This window comes from Tympanuchus pallidicinctus, unplaced genomic scaffold, assembly GCF_026119805.1.
Source record: "Tympanuchus pallidicinctus isolate F22 unplaced genomic scaffold, pur_lepc_1.0 scaffold7, whole genome shotgun sequence".
Lineage (NCBI taxonomy): Eukaryota > Metazoa > Chordata > Aves > Galliformes > Phasianidae > Tympanuchus > Tympanuchus pallidicinctus.
Window position 1 is genome coordinate 17564330 of NW_026294791.1, and position 18537 is coordinate 17582866.

The 18537-nt window shown below is 37.7% G+C and overlaps 1 protein-coding gene across 1 annotated transcript in view; it reads left to right on the forward strand.

Annotated features, from left to right (window-relative positions):
* The first annotated feature begins 625 nt into the window (after window positions 1-625).
* The window catches only part of PALMD (palmdelphin), a 49383-nt gene continuing 31471 nt past the window's right edge, over window positions 626-18537 (forward strand). Inside the window, exon 1 of the mRNA XM_052665561.1 lies at window positions 626-887. The gene's annotated coding sequence lies outside the window, so the exon portion shown is untranslated. The remainder of the gene's footprint in view (window positions 888-18537) is intronic.

Genomic DNA, 18537 nt, shown 5'->3' on the forward strand with positions numbered 1-18537 from the left:
ATGCTTCGCAGATTGATGCAGACATTCTGTTTTGCAGGTACATGGTGAACCTCCCCAGTCCGAGCCGTGGCCTCAGGAGCCAGGTGTGGCATCCTGGCAAACGTGGAGGCACATTTCCTTCCATTCTTCACATACCACAGGAGCTGTAAATCAACGTGTCATGGAGGGTGACATAGAAAAATTGAAGAGTTGCTGCGAAATTATTGCCTTTAAAGCAACTTTGCATGAAGCAAAACATATCAATTCCACATCCAATATAGCATACTCATCATACTTGCAAGAAAATTTAACATTCCTGATCACAGACATTCAATTTTAGAATGCATTCACTCTGATTTTTCCAGAAGACTGTCAAGATATATAGTTCATGATATGAAAGTTTATCACTTGCATTCAAAGCAACTTTTATCACCTGCCTAACATCCAGCAACTACAGTAAGTCATCACGCTTTACCTCACCCACTAATTTAGTTAGGCTTTGTCCAGAACAAAGGGCTCCAATAAATGCCAAGGGAAGAGCTGCACCTGCTTACAAATCACACAGACCCAAGCTTCTTATGCAGTAAGTTAAATATTTACTAGAATATAACCAGCAAGCAAATCATTAGGTCTCTTGGGTAATAAACTGATTTTTAGAGGAAGTATCTTTAGCAAGTATTTCTCAGACCCTGCCATTACTAAAATATCTCTTTCCATCTGCTTTTCTTCACAAAGTGGTCAGACTTTGCCTGGATGCATGCATGAATAAAGCACCATAACGTAGCACCAAGCGGATTTATCTCAGACTGTACATCTTTTGGTCCTCTGCCATCTGCAAAGTGGTTGTGAGAAACGTGACACAAAATACAGGCTGATGCTTTTGTTTCTGAACACCAAGGACACAAAAGGTAAGGTCCCCACTTCTTAAAATCCTTTCAGGCTGTATACTGCTCTTAGGAAATGTGACAATCATAATCTGCCTTCCCACTGTATTTTGATTCTGCTCTTTATAATGCTTTTCTCTTTCCTATGAAAAAGAAAAAAAACTGGCTTACATGAGCAATTATGCTGTGAATCTGGATTTTGAGTTATACATTTGGATATGGGAGGGCAGGACAAAAACAAAACGGATTAATCCAGAACAGCTTTAATGTGTTTGTGCCAGTTCACAGTGGACAGAATTTACTTCAAAGTTAGAACTCAGCTAATCTTAAAATATTGGCGTGTCTGTAATTGCTCTTGGGAGATGAGCAAAGCAGGAAGAGAGGATGGAAAGACAGGTGGCAAACAAGAGACGGGAATGTTGAAACGTAGCTAAATTTAATCCGATTGTTCTAAATCTACTTCTGTTTGTCAAATCATTTGGAATAATTTCAGACAGAGAAGAATGTGTGTTCTCTCAGGGAAGAAAGATAACCTCAGTCATTTTTGCCTGTTTTATTGTAAATTATAGCCTCTGATGTCAATAGTTTTGGTAGAGAGATTTGTACATTCTATATAAATAACAGATGAATTATGAACCAGTTTCGAATTTGACAAATTCCTTACATTTTTTTTCTTCCTTACTAGTTTAACTTTATCTGTTATTGGTTTTTATTTCATTTAAATAATGCATATTGCATAATATATGGAGTTTTTCCTTGAATTGCTTAGGTACAAAGTTAATTAATATGTTCCTACATAGATTCCTACGGTTTATATCTACTCTAGGAATGCAGAATCTCAGTTCTATTATCAATGCACCATGCACAACATAAGAGATACTGAAATGACTCCACAAAGAGAGCCAAGCACAGAAAGCAAACAGATGCAGTGATGAAAAAGGAAAATCAAAGTCTACAAACACAATGTGTGAATTACCAGCACACTTTGTCAAACCCTGTATTAGTGGTAGATGTGCATATATCACAATTTTTGCTCTAGAACTGGACATCTGTGTTGTCTTACATCAGTGAAGATAAAATTGTGCATATGTTGTAGCAAAATATGCCAAGATGTTATAAAAGTGTTGAAATTATGAGTAAGAATTTTAAAATGCATTTATAGAAGTCATTGACATAAGTTAGTCTAAAATAAAATAACTTGTTCTTATTTTTAGAATTTTTAGTATTTTTAGAAATGATACAGAAAGGAGCAGATAAACAGAGGAAGATAAATCCCTAATCTGTTTACATCTCTTCAAAGGCAAGGAAGAATCCCATAATAAATAGAAAAACAAATATACAAAAAGAAGACTTCTAGTCTCACTATCTAAACAATCTGTTGATAGGAAGCTGCTGAAATCTGACTCCATATTCTATAAGAAGGGGACAAAGTTGTTATTTCCAGAAATTTTAGGTATAATTGAGACATCAGTTTTGTGTAAGAATTATTGAAAGTTTCAGAATTCAAGCCCAATACTACAGATGAGGCTAAATCTCCTGAGAGAAGGAGAAACGGCAGACTACTCCACATCTGCCTGCCGTGAGGCTCACAGAGCTTTGTCAGAAATACCAATGCTGGACTGTGTGTCATTGCCAAAGGGTTAACAGACATCTTAGTACCAGCTTGGTTCTCTTTCAGGATGGCATTTCATGTTTTTTCTAGATTTCACAGTAATCAGCAGTTGAAAAATTTAAAAGTATTGAGTGCTCACATTAGAGATATAAAGACTGTACACATTAACACGAAAATGAACATAATGCTTGGGTTCATGTTGAAACATTCAGCTAACGTATTTTCAAAGTCTGTGGAATCTAATTTGCCTACACGTTAGAGTTGTTATCACCTGCATGCAAAAACAAAACAAAACAAAACAAAACCAAAAACCAAGGATATTCCAAGGATATTGTTTTGTCAACAGGAAAATTAGCACAGCAGAAAGAGGCTCTGTAATCAGCAGAGGGAGTCGGCCACTTTGAGAGCAATTCATCAGTTTCAAAATGGTAAAAGTGCCCTCCAGAGGTTCCCATCTCCACTTTCTGCATGCAGCAGCAATCTAAAATCTAACTTTAATCCATTATAAACTACAGAAATTTTCTTATCGAATTGGTGGAATGACACTCTCCAACAAAATCCTAATCAACATTGGTACATAATTAGTTTAATCTCAGAATGTCCACCTCAACAAAGAACTGATCTGCTGACTACATCTGAGAAGTTTTAAGCAGATGCCATTGAACACATAGCAAAGATTTTTGCTGATCACACTTGTGTAAACATCATCCACTTAAAGAATGAAAATAAATCTAACTTCAGGCATATTCTGCTTTCAGAGAAGGCTGAAATCAAATTCTGGAAGATTCAGTCCAACAAACTGTCACTGATACCCATCCTTTCCTGAAGAAAGAATGCCTGAAGTTGTTCCAATGGCTTATCTAGTCCTGTTGGCTGAAAGTCATGACCAAGTCATCTCAGAAATCCAAGATCTACAAAAATATAAAGGCTTTCCAGTTTTTCAGCAGTGATCTAGTGCCATTCCCTTTCTAATTTGCACCAGAAAAATGTTTTTTAAAATCACATTTATCTCCCGTGGTTATGATTTTCATTGGCAAGCCCTGGCTCCCATAAAGCTTAGTCTTAGACTTGTCCTCTAAAGCTAATGGATTCTCACATAAACTGCAACATTTCATCACAAAGTCGATTCGCAGCGATTTTGTATCAGAAAAGGGAATGTTCAGAAGGAGCAGAAAGGGAAGATATTCCATATAACAATCTCCAACAGCACATTAAAATTTTTCATAACAATAAAAGACTTCGCTAATACACCTGAGGGATTTCATTTCATTTTGATGTTCTGAAAGAATCACAGATCACAGAATCACAGAATCACCTGGGTTGGAAGGGACCTCAAGGATCATGTAGTTCCAACCCCCCTGCCTAGCAGGGCCACCAAACGTACACATTCAGATCAGGTTGCCCAGGACCCCGTCCAACCTGGCCTTGAACACGTCCAAGGACGGGGCATCCACAACCTCCCTGGGCAGCCCGTTCCAGGGCCTAACTACTCTCCTTGTGAAGAAAGAGTTTAACTGCTACTCACTGTATCACTGTATGTATTTTGACACTGTTTTAACTGTGTCAAAACAGAGACATTTACAGCAACAGTCCTTGTGGGACTGTGTACACAGAATGTGGCTATACAGAGCAAAAGTCAGATAGCAAAGAGCAGAGCTGTGATTGCCTGGCACCATCCCTATCACCTTCAGAATTCAGGCTAGGACTTGTGTAATCAGTCACAAATGCTGCACAACTGATAACAAAGCTTATGTGTGCACAAAGCAGCAAGACCTTTCGTTAATATAAGTATTAGGAAGCAGGAAAGAAAAGGTGTAACAGGTCACGTCATGAAATCTGAAGGTAGAAGTGTTCAAGAGAGGAAGGCTGGGCACTAAAGGAAGTCTGGACTGACTCAAAGTGACAGTAATCACAGCCTGTTTGACTGTAGTCTATCAATGCACACAATGTCCAGCAGTGTTACATAGCAGCAGCAGTGCTGGTGATCACAGTTCAACACATATCCAAGTGTTTCCAGTATTTTCTGTTTAAAAAAAAAGTAACTTCATGGAGGCTTTTGAATCAAAGTAAACTCATCTGCACAATACATGCTCAGAACTACAGATTCAAGAAATCTTTCTCCATTTGTTCAAAGACACTGCAAGTTTTGGAATTCCAAGCAGAACTCACAATCTGGTGTGGAAATGTAGTTTCAGATTCTCCACCACTGTACATTTTCATACAGGTCTGTGAACAATGTCATTCCTAGCAAACACCATGAAGGTGTAGTTACAGCTTTTTTAAACCTATAGCAGTGAACCTTCATTTATCCTTTTGGAAAGGTTTCCTTTACTATAACCAACACAGTTCTTTTATTCTATTTAATACTGCTTGCGCACATTCTAAAATAACTTTCCATACTGAATGCTAAATAGATTACATAAATCAAATTTCTCAAAAGCTAGATGGCAAGCATTAAGTATGAAAGGGAAACCTCTAATCAGTAGCACTTATTATCCACTAGCTAGGAGGATTCAATCATCCCACTTCGTATGCTGACTTAGAGGCACAGCAACAGCTTCAGATTACCCAGCTCCAATAAGGGAATATTCCTAGCATAGGAAAGTGTTGCACTTAAATAGATGATAGTGTTTAGTCCAACATTTAAAAGGTGTAGAGCAGCACAAACAAGTTCAGAAGTATTAGATTATGGATTCATTGTGGTATACATTGAACTAAAGCTCAGTGATGCTACACTAATAGCCTAATTCTTTAAATTCATATCATTTTCTACTTTAGACAAACCAGGCATTGAAAAAAACCTTAGTAAAGACTTCTGGACAAATTAAATAATGAAGGAAGAGGTGAAATTTCTCCTGCTTTATTTTATAATATTGTACTTTAGCCTGTAATTAAATCCCTGAAATGAGCATACCATAGCTATTTTGAGGCAATTAACAAGTACAGGAAAGGTTGTAGAGGGATCATTGACAAAGCATTTGACAGGCCTTCCAGCTAATGTTCTTAATGAGAACAAATAGGTAAAACTGAACTTCTCAAAAATCCGTGCTGAGGGCCAGCTATCACATGGTGGATGGTCACTCACTAATCCTGCAAAGCAACTATTTCTAGCAATGGCATAGCTCATACGAATATGCAAATCAAGGTAAATGAATCTGTACTTCATGCTGGTTTCTTCACTTATTCTTTTCTGGCAGTTGTTACATAAAAGTTACAGAAACATGTGACTAACTTTGTGGTACATATTATACAAATTATATATATAAACTAAAATATAAACTATTTGTTCAGCTGGTATTTCCCTTTTCTACTCTGGTTTTTAAGAAAAAAGAGAGATCATATCAATTATCATAATATGTAACTATGAAATCTGGTCTATCTAAAGCTTGTTACACAAGATTGGAACATCTTTGTGTGTCCTCTTGTAGCTTCATTTCTGTGGTTCTGTATATTCAAACTGAGGCATTTCTGAATCTACAAAATTACTCTAACTGTAAAGTTATTCCATACAATAAATACGTCTGAGAAATTACTCAAGAGATCAGAATTTTATATCCTAAACATAACACTCTGCCACACTATAGCTGTAGATTTCAGGGAAAAGATGAAGTCAGCAGGTATGCTGTTTTGAGAGGTCTGAAAATACTGTCAAGAGGAAAAAAAAAAGCCTGATTTGTAGCACCACAAATCCCTTGCCCAAAAAGTACACACAGTCTCTCTGCAGATAGCTCTGGCACTGCATCCATGATACCTAAGCATTAGTGTTCATAGAACAGGATGAACCAACCAGCCTACGTCAGGACACAGGCTCAGAGAACTTTGCACCTTAACAGCTTCACATAGAGGTGGATATGTGGCTCCTGTGCCCAGTTCCAAATTTCTCCTGATGACAGCAGCTGAATTTGGATGTGTATCTATTCATCTTCCATTACTCTATCTAGAATGCGATAAGGCCAAGCCAAGAATTCAGGCTACAATCAGGTTTCTTCCTTAAATGCCTTCCTTTCTTGTTTGACACATTTCCTTTTCAAAAGGCCATCTCCTGTGAGAATAAAAAGCTCAAGAAGCAAAATAAGAGAATAAATTTCTTCCTTTCATGATTAGATATTAAGGATACTCATCCTTCATTACATTCCCAATCCTTTTTCAAGCTCACAGCTATTTCAAATACATGTTTAAGATCTGGGCATAAGCAGTGCTTTGCTTCTATATTTGTGGTAAGATCTTATTTCTTTGTATACAAAGATTACAGATGTTTTCCATTTTCAAATAGATGACAGTATAACGCGCTTCACACAGAGGAAAGTTTCCATTAGTCTGGAAATAGCTAGTGTTGGCAAAGCTAGCTGAGCAAACAGAGAGCTGGAAAATATAGCACTATTATGTGGAAGAACAAAGTGGGAAAACTAGCAAACATTGTTCTCCAAGCTTGAGCTTTGTCCATCAGAGTTTCAGTGTGATGGCCTTAGGTAAGTATTCACCTGCTACACAGACTGGAATTCCATGTATTTGCAACTTGGTGTAGGTTGTAAGAGTTGTCAATCCTGTTGGAACTACGTGATGCTGAAAGCACAGTACTGGGTATTACCAGATAAAAAAGTTTAACTGAAAATTGAGAAAAGGCAAAAACAACCCTGTACAAGTGCAGCTTTTGAACAGGCAGGACGGTAACTCATAATGAACAATGTAAAGCCCAGCTAAACACTGCATTCAATTAGAAGTTCTCAAAAAGAGATACTCCTGCAAGATTCAGCACAAACAATGTACTGAGAAATTCAGACCCTGATACAACTATAACTCTTCAGACTTCAAAACTACTCAAAGAATTAATTTGGTCCTGTTTTGGTAGTAGCTGAAAGACTCTCCCGTGATGCAGTAAATTCAGTGCTCCCAGCTGACTGCAGTATAGCCTGGCTGATGTGTACCTTAGCTATCATTTGACCACGTGCAGCTGCCAGAAATTAAAAATTTCTCTTTTCTAAAACTGCTTGCCAGATAATTTCCCTGCAGAGTAATTCAATGTAGCAGAGCACATTAATGCAGCTTGTCTTGTACTTGAGCAGGAACAGATATATTTCTTTATAGACTTAATTCTTAGCTATCATTTCCCATAAACCTCCTCTTTCAAGACATTAAGCTTGACCTTGAATCTGCTCAGACATAGCTTGTAATTACGTGTTTTGAGCTACAAGCAGTTCATTTCTTGGTGCTCTTTCCCACCTCAGCCCCTACACAGTTGAGACCACCATACCCTAGGAGTGCTGAGTCCAAAAAGAGTCAGCAAATTCTTTAAGAGATTCCTTAAACTGGGACCAAGAAATAAGAAAGTTTTCTAATTACTATGTAAATATCAATGTGTATTTCTACATATTAAAACAAAACCTAAACCATATATACAAACTTACTACTTAAGAACTGCATTTTAGGGATGCTTACACTAATAAGGAATGACTGCTATTTTGGAACGTGTACTTCAGTCTATGCAGACCTGGGCATAGTTCATCCTCTAAGTGAGATTTTTGGTTGATGTTCAAGAATTTTTCTTTCAAAACAAATATGTTCTTTCCAAGAAGTTTACAGAGTTCACAGAAATGACCTTCTTTGAGGTGAAAATTAAAGTGCATTAGAAACTGGTTTTTCCCATATACAAGGAACTTTTCAAGGGCTCCTATGTGGAGGACAGATAAAGGTGGTTTATTATTCCTAACATCCATCAAAGTAACAGACAGTGATACTCAATTTTTCTTACAAAGGCAATGCTGAGAAGGATAAAGTTGGTATGCGTGGTATTAGAGAGATACAAGAAAAGTTATTTTAGAAAACTATTCCCAGGAGACTACGAATGAGCTAAAACCTAACTTACCCACGCCACTGAAAATCACTTATAGTTTTCAAGTCAATTTTGAACATTAAAAGAGTAATGTTCTTTTTGCTGGCTCCCCTGGTGCAGATGAAATGCTAAGCTGTTTAGCTTTCCCCTCTGGCAGCCCAAGCTTGCAATATCCCAGGGGATGTTAAAAAAAGAGAAATTAAATTGCACAGCCAGGCCTTTCTTTAATGACTTTGATCTCTCAAAATAATTAAGGCTACTTTTTCCCCTCGAGAGCAAACTCTGTGCTGTAACTCAGGGGATTAAATCCCTCTGAAATCTCATGGTGGTCAACAGCATTCATTGCTGCTCACAAATAGCAGGTCTGATTCTGTACATTATTTGCAGCACACATAAAGAGGGGGAGTTAGGCTACATCTGAACAGGTGATTAGACATAGAGGATCAGGCTCTGTATAATGAGGATCAGGTTCCATATAATGAAGCCCAAGCCACCATGATTTGTTAATGCTAATTTCACTGTGTTGCAGGCCTGAAGGATCTGGATCAGTAACTGCAATGTGTGTTTGCGCTCACATGGTTCTCAGAGCCATGCTTTACAACCACTTATGGACTCCTCTTTAGAAACATTAGTTTCACCCAGTACAAAAACACACAAGAGAATTGCCAGTACACGCAGGAAGAAGCATTCTCATGTCAAAACCTCAGAAGAGGGAGAACCCTCTCTTAAAATCCCAGCTCAAACAGTATCTTTCTGCTCTCACTAAGATTCATGCAGCCTGATGATTGTGTCATTATGTTGTTTCCATACTTAACCTACCGTGTCATCCATTCTCTACCAGCCAGAACACAACCCACCCTTCTTCTATAGGCAGTCCATACCCTGCTAGGATCTGTCAAAACATGTAGAATCTACTCATTGACTTCAGACAGCTGACACGTGCAAGACCTAGCAGGTTTATCCTTGGAGCAAGGCCAATTTCTTTCTTTCTTTTTTTTTTTGATAGTTCACCCTTTACTCTAGCTGAGTAACACTAGGTGTGCTGTTGGTCATCCTTCCTCTCCTCTCACTTCTCCTACAAACAACAACTGGTGGAGGCTTACTCAGTTATTATTCTCACTGATGCCACACCAACTCCTGCTCCATATTCATCCTCTAACTAAATTTATGCGTCAGAGTGAGGCATCAGCTGAGCAAGCCCTGCCTCATTCCTAGCGTGGGAACAGAACTGCTGATCAAAGAACCTTCATGTTGCTCTTAAGTACCTGCTCTTGGCCAGACAAAAGACTAAACTACGGGTCATGGACACTGCTTCTTCAGAAACTTACTTTCTCACACATCAGTCAACTTTTTCCTAGAATTCACCACAAACCGATTCTCGCAATCTCTTTACTATTTTATACGTTCCTGAGGTTATCCTTAATAAGATTTCTTCCAAAATTTCAAGCATGATCTATTTTGATGTTTCCAAACTTGTTAAGGGACATTCAAAAGTTACTCACCGATATGAAAAGGTATTAAATATAAAATGAAATCAGAGTAATCAACAGGAAGCAGTGGGCTTCTTGGATATTTTTTGTTGTTGCTTTTTTTTTTTTTTCCCCTCTGGTCTGTGATACCCTTTTCTGGGGTTACTTATTCTTCCATCTCACTCACTGTTAGTACCACAGACCAGCCAAGTCTCCCAACACCAGAAGTTTTTCTGTCAATCCCTATGGCTGTCCATGAGAAACTTCAATTTATTCTCATGTAGTGTGTGTTTGAGACCATGAACCTCCATGCCCCATCTCTCCCCTTACACTCTGTAATTCTTTAGGTAGCGTTCTATGCCCTTTCACAATAGGGAAAACAGTTTTGGAAAAAATACTAAGTGCTATAAAATAAGTCAAGAATAAAGAGACATTGGAGCTTAAAAAAAAAAAAACCCAAAACTGTTTTAAAATGAGCTATACAGTTACAGTTAAAGGGAAGGGAGGGGAAGGCTAAGTCTAAGTAGCTCCAGATGATCTTTGATCACACTAAGCATTGAATTATATAATGTTATTTAAGGTAGATTAAATACTTGTTTTCTAACAGCACACTTTGCCCAACACAGATAAAGACTCTAACATTATTGGAAAAGGTAGCACGTGAACAACACCACCAATTCAGAGAGAAATCTTTACGAAGGCCCCCTTATTTTCTAATTTTTAAGATCACTGCAGACACTACTGCCTGTCCAAGGGCTCACAAAATATCCAGTATCTCGGAAGAGGCTACGCAGACTGCATTCTGTCAGTGATCAGTACCTGGATGAAGAAGGGGTAGTTAGGGGGATGTGCCTGAGAAAAAATCATAATATACACTTTGCTGATACGTACAGGCAACTAGAGGGGTGTTATCTCTTCTACTCAATGTTATGTTGCTTGTGTTGTATATATACCATACAGTAATTACCACTGACTACCATTTATCAAGACAGAAGGAATTAAATATCCGACTAGAAGCTCAGAAATCATAGATTCACATTTTTCTTTTTGAAAGCCAATTAACAGCCCCTCTAAAAACAAGAGAACTTGTGGTGGTTCCCTGCATGAATTGATTACTGTTGCACAGTGAAATAGACTGTGCTGCTGACAGAGGCAGACTTTCTAGAACTTGTCTCTGTTCAGAGCTCCCTGTTCTGGGTCTTCAGAAAACAGCCCATAAGTGTCACAGGAGTTGACTGAGCACTCATGAAAATCTGCCTGTGTGCTGAACATGATGCACCCATGCAATGCTTTTGTATAGAGCAATTGTGCCTGCTGCAGCAAACAGCCTTGTCGCAGAGATTAAACTGAAGCAGTGACACTGCTGCAACTTAGCTGAGATGGAACTTCTGCCAAGTCAGAATTGCTGTCCCTTCCAGGCAATTCTTCTTCATGCCATTGGGCTGACCCCTAAGGAAACCCTGAGTGCTATGGGAGGCTCAGGATTTAGCAGAAGCCCTGCTTACTGGGTTGCATCTTCTGCTCTGTCTCAGAACAGCCAAGGACTCTTGCAGAAGCTATGATGGAGGAGAAATGCTGTGGCAGCCCCCATCTCAACCTCCAGTCTCTCAGGCTGAAAAATGCCACTCCTCATCACCAAACTAAGCACTGTCATCTGCTAGTGCATAATGAGTCTGGTTACTGATTTGTAAGGACACAAAAACGAGATCTGAACTGTAGCCCTCTATGAAGACAGCCTGCTATACACAGTCTCAGCACACAAAGAATGAAGTCGGCCAAGCCACAAAGAGACATTTTTTGAGAGGTACTAACTCTCAGCAGAACCTCCCCTTGGCAAACTGACAGGGGCAGGTTGCATTTAGCAAATGCAGCTACTCCCAGAAAAAGAATGGTGATATCATAGAAAGATTAGCATGGGAGACTGTTCAAGGGCAAATCACATTTGCTAATGATGACTACAGTCTATTAGCCTGCTGCTGGGTCTAAGCCATCCAAAATAATTCATGAAAAGATAAGTTGTAAAGACCAGAAAGGCACAGGAGCCTATAGCAATGGAAATAAAAGAGACACACTTTGAAACATAAGCAGCTCATACTCCATGGTAAGCACTTGTTTAAGAGTGCCAGGGCTTTCAACAGGAATCAAGCAGTTGTTTCAGTTCTCTTCTGGGCTGGGTGAGCCCTTATTTTGGTAGCAAAATTTTAGCAGTATGTCACTACAGCCATTGTAAGTTGCAATCCCTATTTTGTATCAGTATCTGGAAGCTAAAAGTGCAGTTTAAAGTGATTTCTTCAACATCTGTTTTACCAAATGAGTAAACATCATTTTAGCTGGATTCTGAATAATTCAGATTTCATTCAAATTGTTGTGCCCCAGCTAGGCTTCTGATAAGATAATGAAGAGACACACTGTCCCTACACTTTCATTTCATTACTAATACCACCAAACTGAGACAACCAGTCTGCATTTAAAAATCCATTGTTCTATGTTATAAAGACAGTTTAAATTGTGCAAGTTTCAAGGAAGAAGGATGGAAGCAAGTGCATCCAACAGCTGTCACAAAAATCACGTTCTGTAAATATGGTCTTTAACCTATACAGTGGGATTGTAGACACCAAAATGCTCTCATTTGACTGCCAAAAAACACCACCTACCTGTAACAACTAGCAAATTCAGACATGCTACAATTTTTCAGAATTCTTATGGCAGTGGGAAAGGTCAGAGAAAAACTGACAAAAATTCATAAGGAATCTTTTAAAATTTTCCTGTAAATGGCATTTGCAATTATACAGTAAGGCATTTGTTTCTAAATAACCTGAACAACAATACTTGATAGATTAAGGCATGAATATAATTATGTTGTTTAAATAAAAGCCAAATTTAGTTTAAGGTATGTGTGTTGTTAAAGGTACACATTTTATACCAATTTAGTTTAAGTAGAGAGTGTCCTACTCCTACCTGCACTCTTGCCTGTGTATTTCAGTTATAAACACATTTATTCTCAAAGAAAAACAAGTGGTACTTCATTAAAGCCAGAAGGCAGTGGCTGAGTATCTGAGGACAACTTGGTTGTTCCCAAAACCTGAAAACTGCACTGGCAAAGTAGGAGAAGAGCAGAGTGTTTCAGTGGGCTTGGGTGGCAGAATGGCTGGGGACATGAGAATAGCAGCTCCACATAAGAGGTTTTTTTAACTCTTATTTAATTGCCAAGACAGTATTGAACAGCACAAGCAAGTTTAGCTAACACTGTATGAGTCCATTTCTGTACCACCTAATTTGTCATTTTCCAGACCACGCTAAGAAATTTTCCAGTTTCTGCCACAGATTTCTTAATTTTACTTTACACATTCCACTTCATTTCCATAAAGTCTGCAGCAAGACTGTGCACAGATCCTCTTACATTAAATGCTCAGCATTTCTAATAAAAATCTCATGTGCATAAATTTCACATTTCAACATCCATTCACGTATTCCATTACCATTTTGCTAAAGTAGGAAGATCATTTACGTCAACTTTCCATTTCTTATGAAGTGCTTCTGAAGAATCCCTCGAACTCCTTTTGCAGAACATGGTTTCTAACTGTTAAATCTTTCTATAATTCCAGTAAGATTTTAGTATCCTCTTGGAAACACTGCCAGCAAAATTGGCATTTTAGCTATGGGCTTGCTATTAAAATTAATATTTATGTAATTATCCAGCATGATTCAGGATCAATGTTTTTTAAGACAATGCCTTAATCTTATGAATTTTATCCTTCCTAAACATATGACCCTGCACCTGAGATTATTGAAATGACTGCTGCTTATGAGTACATAGCCTGCTAGTGTTCCAGTTCATGCCATGACAGTGAACTGTTGTCTTTCCTTTTTACCAGTCTCTGTGTTCTTGGATTGTCTTTATGTAAGCTTAGCTCTTATATATCAACTCTATTTGCTTTCCCGGAAGAAACATCAAATAAGCATGACTAATTATTTTCCCTTTATTGGTACTCACTAGATCACCTTCCTTTAATAGAAGATTAGACCTTGTATCACCCTATCCAACACTTTCCCTGTAAAAGACTTCAGGATGACAAGCCAGAAATTCTCTGGATATTATTATATCATATTATTTTTCTCTTCTAATATCATCATACATCTCTCTGAGGAATCTTAAGCTATATTATACGCTGCAGTTTAAATCAATAGCTTTTTGTTAACAACTGCATTTCTACTTATTGTCCTAAAGAAAGGCAAAGAAAAAAATTACTCCTCTCCATTCAAGAGTAAATTATATCTGCAAAGGAAAGAAACCCCAGCCAGGGCTTCAAGATTCTGAGGCTATCATTGTCTTCAAATACCATGAGAGTGCGATAACAGTCTGTTAGAAGCCACTAGAAATGCCGTTAAGCTTTAACATGATGAAGTTGATGTATGAACTGCATCTTTCCCATGTAGCAGCACTCATTTTTCATTTACTGTAGGACCTTGAACACTAATTCTGATCCCTCATGGTGCTGGGAAAAAAATAACACAACTCTTCTTCAGAATGATGCCAAATTATTCTTCTACATCAGAATTTTCTATTGTGAAAGACTTTTCTGCAAAAGTGAAGATAAGAAACTAGCATTTTTTTTAATTCTTACTGAATGGACGAAGAAGGATTTGCAATGACATTATTTTCCTATACAGTATCCTAATCCTAAAGCAAGAATTGTTGATCAAGATACCTAAATAGGAAGATCTTACCAACTGAATCAGACGTTTTTAGATATAGTTTCTTTCATTCCGTTTCTGTTTTTAAAAATGCCCCATGGATTAAAAAACTGAGGAGTACAAAACTACTACTTACAGTTTTTTTAGCTCACATCATCTTCCCACTGCCATGTGTAATGGCACATAAAACCTCAACCCCTAATACTGCCCTGTTGTATTAGCTACTAGGGCCTACTACTAACTGCAAGCTAGTATTGTCATTTTATTATATATTACTTACATGTTAATTCAAAAAACAAAAAAAGGTTCAGTTTGTTAGAAGAACACACATGCATAATTTGTCATTTCTGAATTGCACAGTGGGCCATAGCAAAATTACATTTGTCCCACACAGGGATTCTCAGAGAAAAAAGTAAAACATGCTTCTACTTGAGAATTTTCATGGTATATGGAAGAATATAGATCTTCAGCTCTTCCTACATAATGTTTTATCGTTAATATGAGACTTGCAAAACCAGAATTTGAAAGGGGAAAAAAAAAACCAAAAAACTAATGAGACAACTCTGTTTTTTAAATAAACAAATTTGAGGCAGATGTCATCAGAGACTTTCTGTAAACTTTAAACACAATGAGATCAACCCAGGCAAACTACCAATTTAACCTATAGGTAAGTGAGAATCCACACAGAAAGACATGGCTCTTCATTCGTGAGTTGTAAATATTTTCATTATCCAGGAGGTTCCACTTATTCAGAATGACTAAATGGCAAAATAATGAAATAATCAATGACGTACAAACCAAATAATTAAAATAATTCCTGAATTAAAATAATGCCTGAAACTGAGCATATCTAGGTATTAGAAGTAACTATAAATTAGACTGGGTGATCATTGTCTCACTAGCTAGGAATATTACTGTAAACCAGATCACAGTTTGTTGGCTACTCAATCAGTCAAGTAAGTGAATTAAAGGCAAAATCAGATCTGAGATGTTAATCTAGATAATGATGTTATAGGTTTCATACACAGAGTGAAAATAGGATTATAAGAGGGAAATGAAAGGAAGAAATACCAGAAAGTGGATCTGAAAGCATTGACTTAGCACAGAAAGATTTGTGGCAGTCTCTAGTATATTTGCTTTTCGTAACAAACGTTTTTGACTGCAGATATCTTTTACCTACAGGAATTAGAAAACTACAAGTGTATAAGTACTTTAAGGAAAAAGCTAACTAGAAAATTAAAAGTAATATACCAGAAGGGAAACAAGAGTTCAGTCAAGATACTATGCTCATTCAGTTTTCTCTTTTGATAGCACTGTGTTACCAGAATGAAATCCTCACTGCTTCATTCGTGTTTATAGTATTTTAAAGTCTGTCCTATACATCTATTCTTGTATTATTCATGTTGCCTTCAAAACTGCCATTTAATTTTACTCACCATAAGAGTCCAACACCACAAGCATTAATTAAATAGCCATTATTTAGAAGACAACCTAAGGGACTAATATGCAAGGAATACTTTCAGAATGCCCTATGAGTGCTTAAAGCTGCCCTGTGTGTTTAAGCAAGGGACACTTGAAGCAGGGAATTCAAACTGCTGTCCCTTCGTGCAGGTGGTGCACACTGAGATCTGCCAGTGCCCTCCTCATCGAACACTGACAGAGGTAGACAGATTTGCTGAGGGTTTATAGGATTAATAAAGGACAGGCGAAATACACAGCATTAGGATAATGTTTAAGTGGGGAGGAAGAAGAGGCTCACAAGGTTTTTTGGAGTAGGTGCTCTCAGTTTGGCGAAAGTACCACATAGCAGCACAGGAGTTGATGTTGGTTTTGCTAAAGCTGCAATAATAAGAAGATAATTAAGGCAAAAGGATGCAGTCAAAGAAATTAGAGCTTGGAAGAAGAATTGTTTTCAATCCTCTAGCAGGAGCCACTGAGCAGACACATTCCACTGCAAGCATCATCAGTTACAATTGCTATTTTGCAGATGGTAGCACACAACAGTGTTAGCTCAACCATCACCAACCCAGTTAATACAAGGATGTAGCACTCAGAGCTCTGAAAATTCCCAGTACACATCTTCATGTGTTTTTTCAGGAAAGGTCCCCCAGTATCTGAATGCTGACAAATTCAGCTGAACGTAGTTAAATACTTGCTCATAATGCACATAAATTGCTACTTTGCTCTATAATGCACCTCTTTAGAATTCACACAATTTAAGAAGTTGAGTTTTATATTTTTAACCTGATTTTTTAAAAGAAATTTTTAATAAAGTCTGTGAACTACCAGCTCTGCTAGCAAGGGAAATTTGTTTCTGAAGTTCTCTGAGGTCAAATGAATACAAAGCCATTTACTGCCTCTGTCAAGAAGAGGTATTACTCCTCGAGATCCCTCTTAACTGCAGAAGCTGTTTAATTTGTGTTGGTGGCAGGATATTCTTTAAAAAAAAAAAAAAAAAAAAGTAATTTATTTTATTTCAGCTACTTCTACACTGATAGAATAGGAATTTGAAATAATGGCTTCAATATTTTATTGAGATATTTACAGAATTATGAAATGAATGAAGAGCTGAGAGATAATAAAGACACATGCCTTCATGATTATAAGGCCTGAAGTTCTCCAGATACGACCAGATAAAAAGTGGAACAGCAGAAGAGCTTTTATATTTCCTGAAATATTCTTTCATACAACCTGCAGCTAGATTATTATTATTTGCATTATTCATGGATCATAATAAAATGTTAACTTCTGATCTGCCAAAAGCATTTGAAAAGCCTTTTCAGCCTTCAAAAAAGAAAAAAAGAATTACAACATTCTCGCATTGTGTTAAGGTTAATTTGCATAGAACAGTGAAGCTTATCTAACAGCTTACCATCATTTCCTTTTCTTCCCACTCCTCCCACCTCTTTCCCCCCCTTTTTATGTTTTTCAGTAGCCAAACATCTCCACCCTTTAACCCTCTTTCTTTGCCATATTTTGTCACTCATCAGACTTCTCTGGGCAACGATGTGACTCACCAGCTCAGTAATAGCCACTTGCTTTGCTTGGTTGGTCCCCGGCAGCTTAGTGAGCTGATAGCTAAGTAAGCTGCAGGAATGAATATCCAGGGGAGAGAGGTTGTGAGAGAGAGAAGCAAGATGCTTCCTCTCAGCACCATGCAGTCATTATATCCGTTCAGACTTCTCATGTAATTTTACCCCAAGGAACTACAAAGCAAGCAGTATAATATTACTCAGGCTGTCTACTTCAGATTCAGGTGAAGAGAAGGAATGTACTATTATCCTTCCAGTAAGAAAACTTCACTATGAAAAAAGTCTACAAATCCCGGCAATCAAAATATATCTTACAAGAAAAAAAAGAAAATCCTATTACACCAATAATTTTTTTCTCTTGTTAATAATTACCACTCTGAGATAAGGGGTTAACTGCAGGTGCTATTATCTGAATGTTGGAAAATCTAACATGGTGACATACTCTCCCAGGCACGCAGATGACTATTCAGCTTCAGCTCCTCACACCCAGTATTCCACTTGATAGGCTCCAGCCATTCAGTCAAAATCCCAGTGTTATACAGACAACCTACCATCACTATGAAGGAACAGGGAACAGCTGAAGTTGACAGTCTTAACAACTGATAAGTTCCAAGTTTTCTCAGCCACTGCTACCAAATAAAAAACCTCTCAGCGTGAAAGAGGTCTGCTCCACTGAAGAAAAAAGGCCCACATTTGCAACAAGAGTGATCTCCCATAAATAATCTTATCAGCTCTGCTAACAATATAATTTTGCATGATCTTATGTTCATTTCCACATTAATATTGGGAAGGGCTTACAAAAAGCAAACTGTATGAGGATACTTCTTGCCCACCCACAGGGCAGGATAGAGAATATGTGAAAGTCCAGGAAGGATTGCTAGAGTCTGAAGTCATCATGTTTTCACAGCAGTGAAAAGTTTCAAGTTTCAGATAAATAGCTTACTATATATGTCAGTGTAAGAGCTCTCAATCCCTGGAATAAGTGGTAAGGCAGGCCTAAGGTCTGCAAGATAGCCGAGTTCGTCCAGCAACTTAT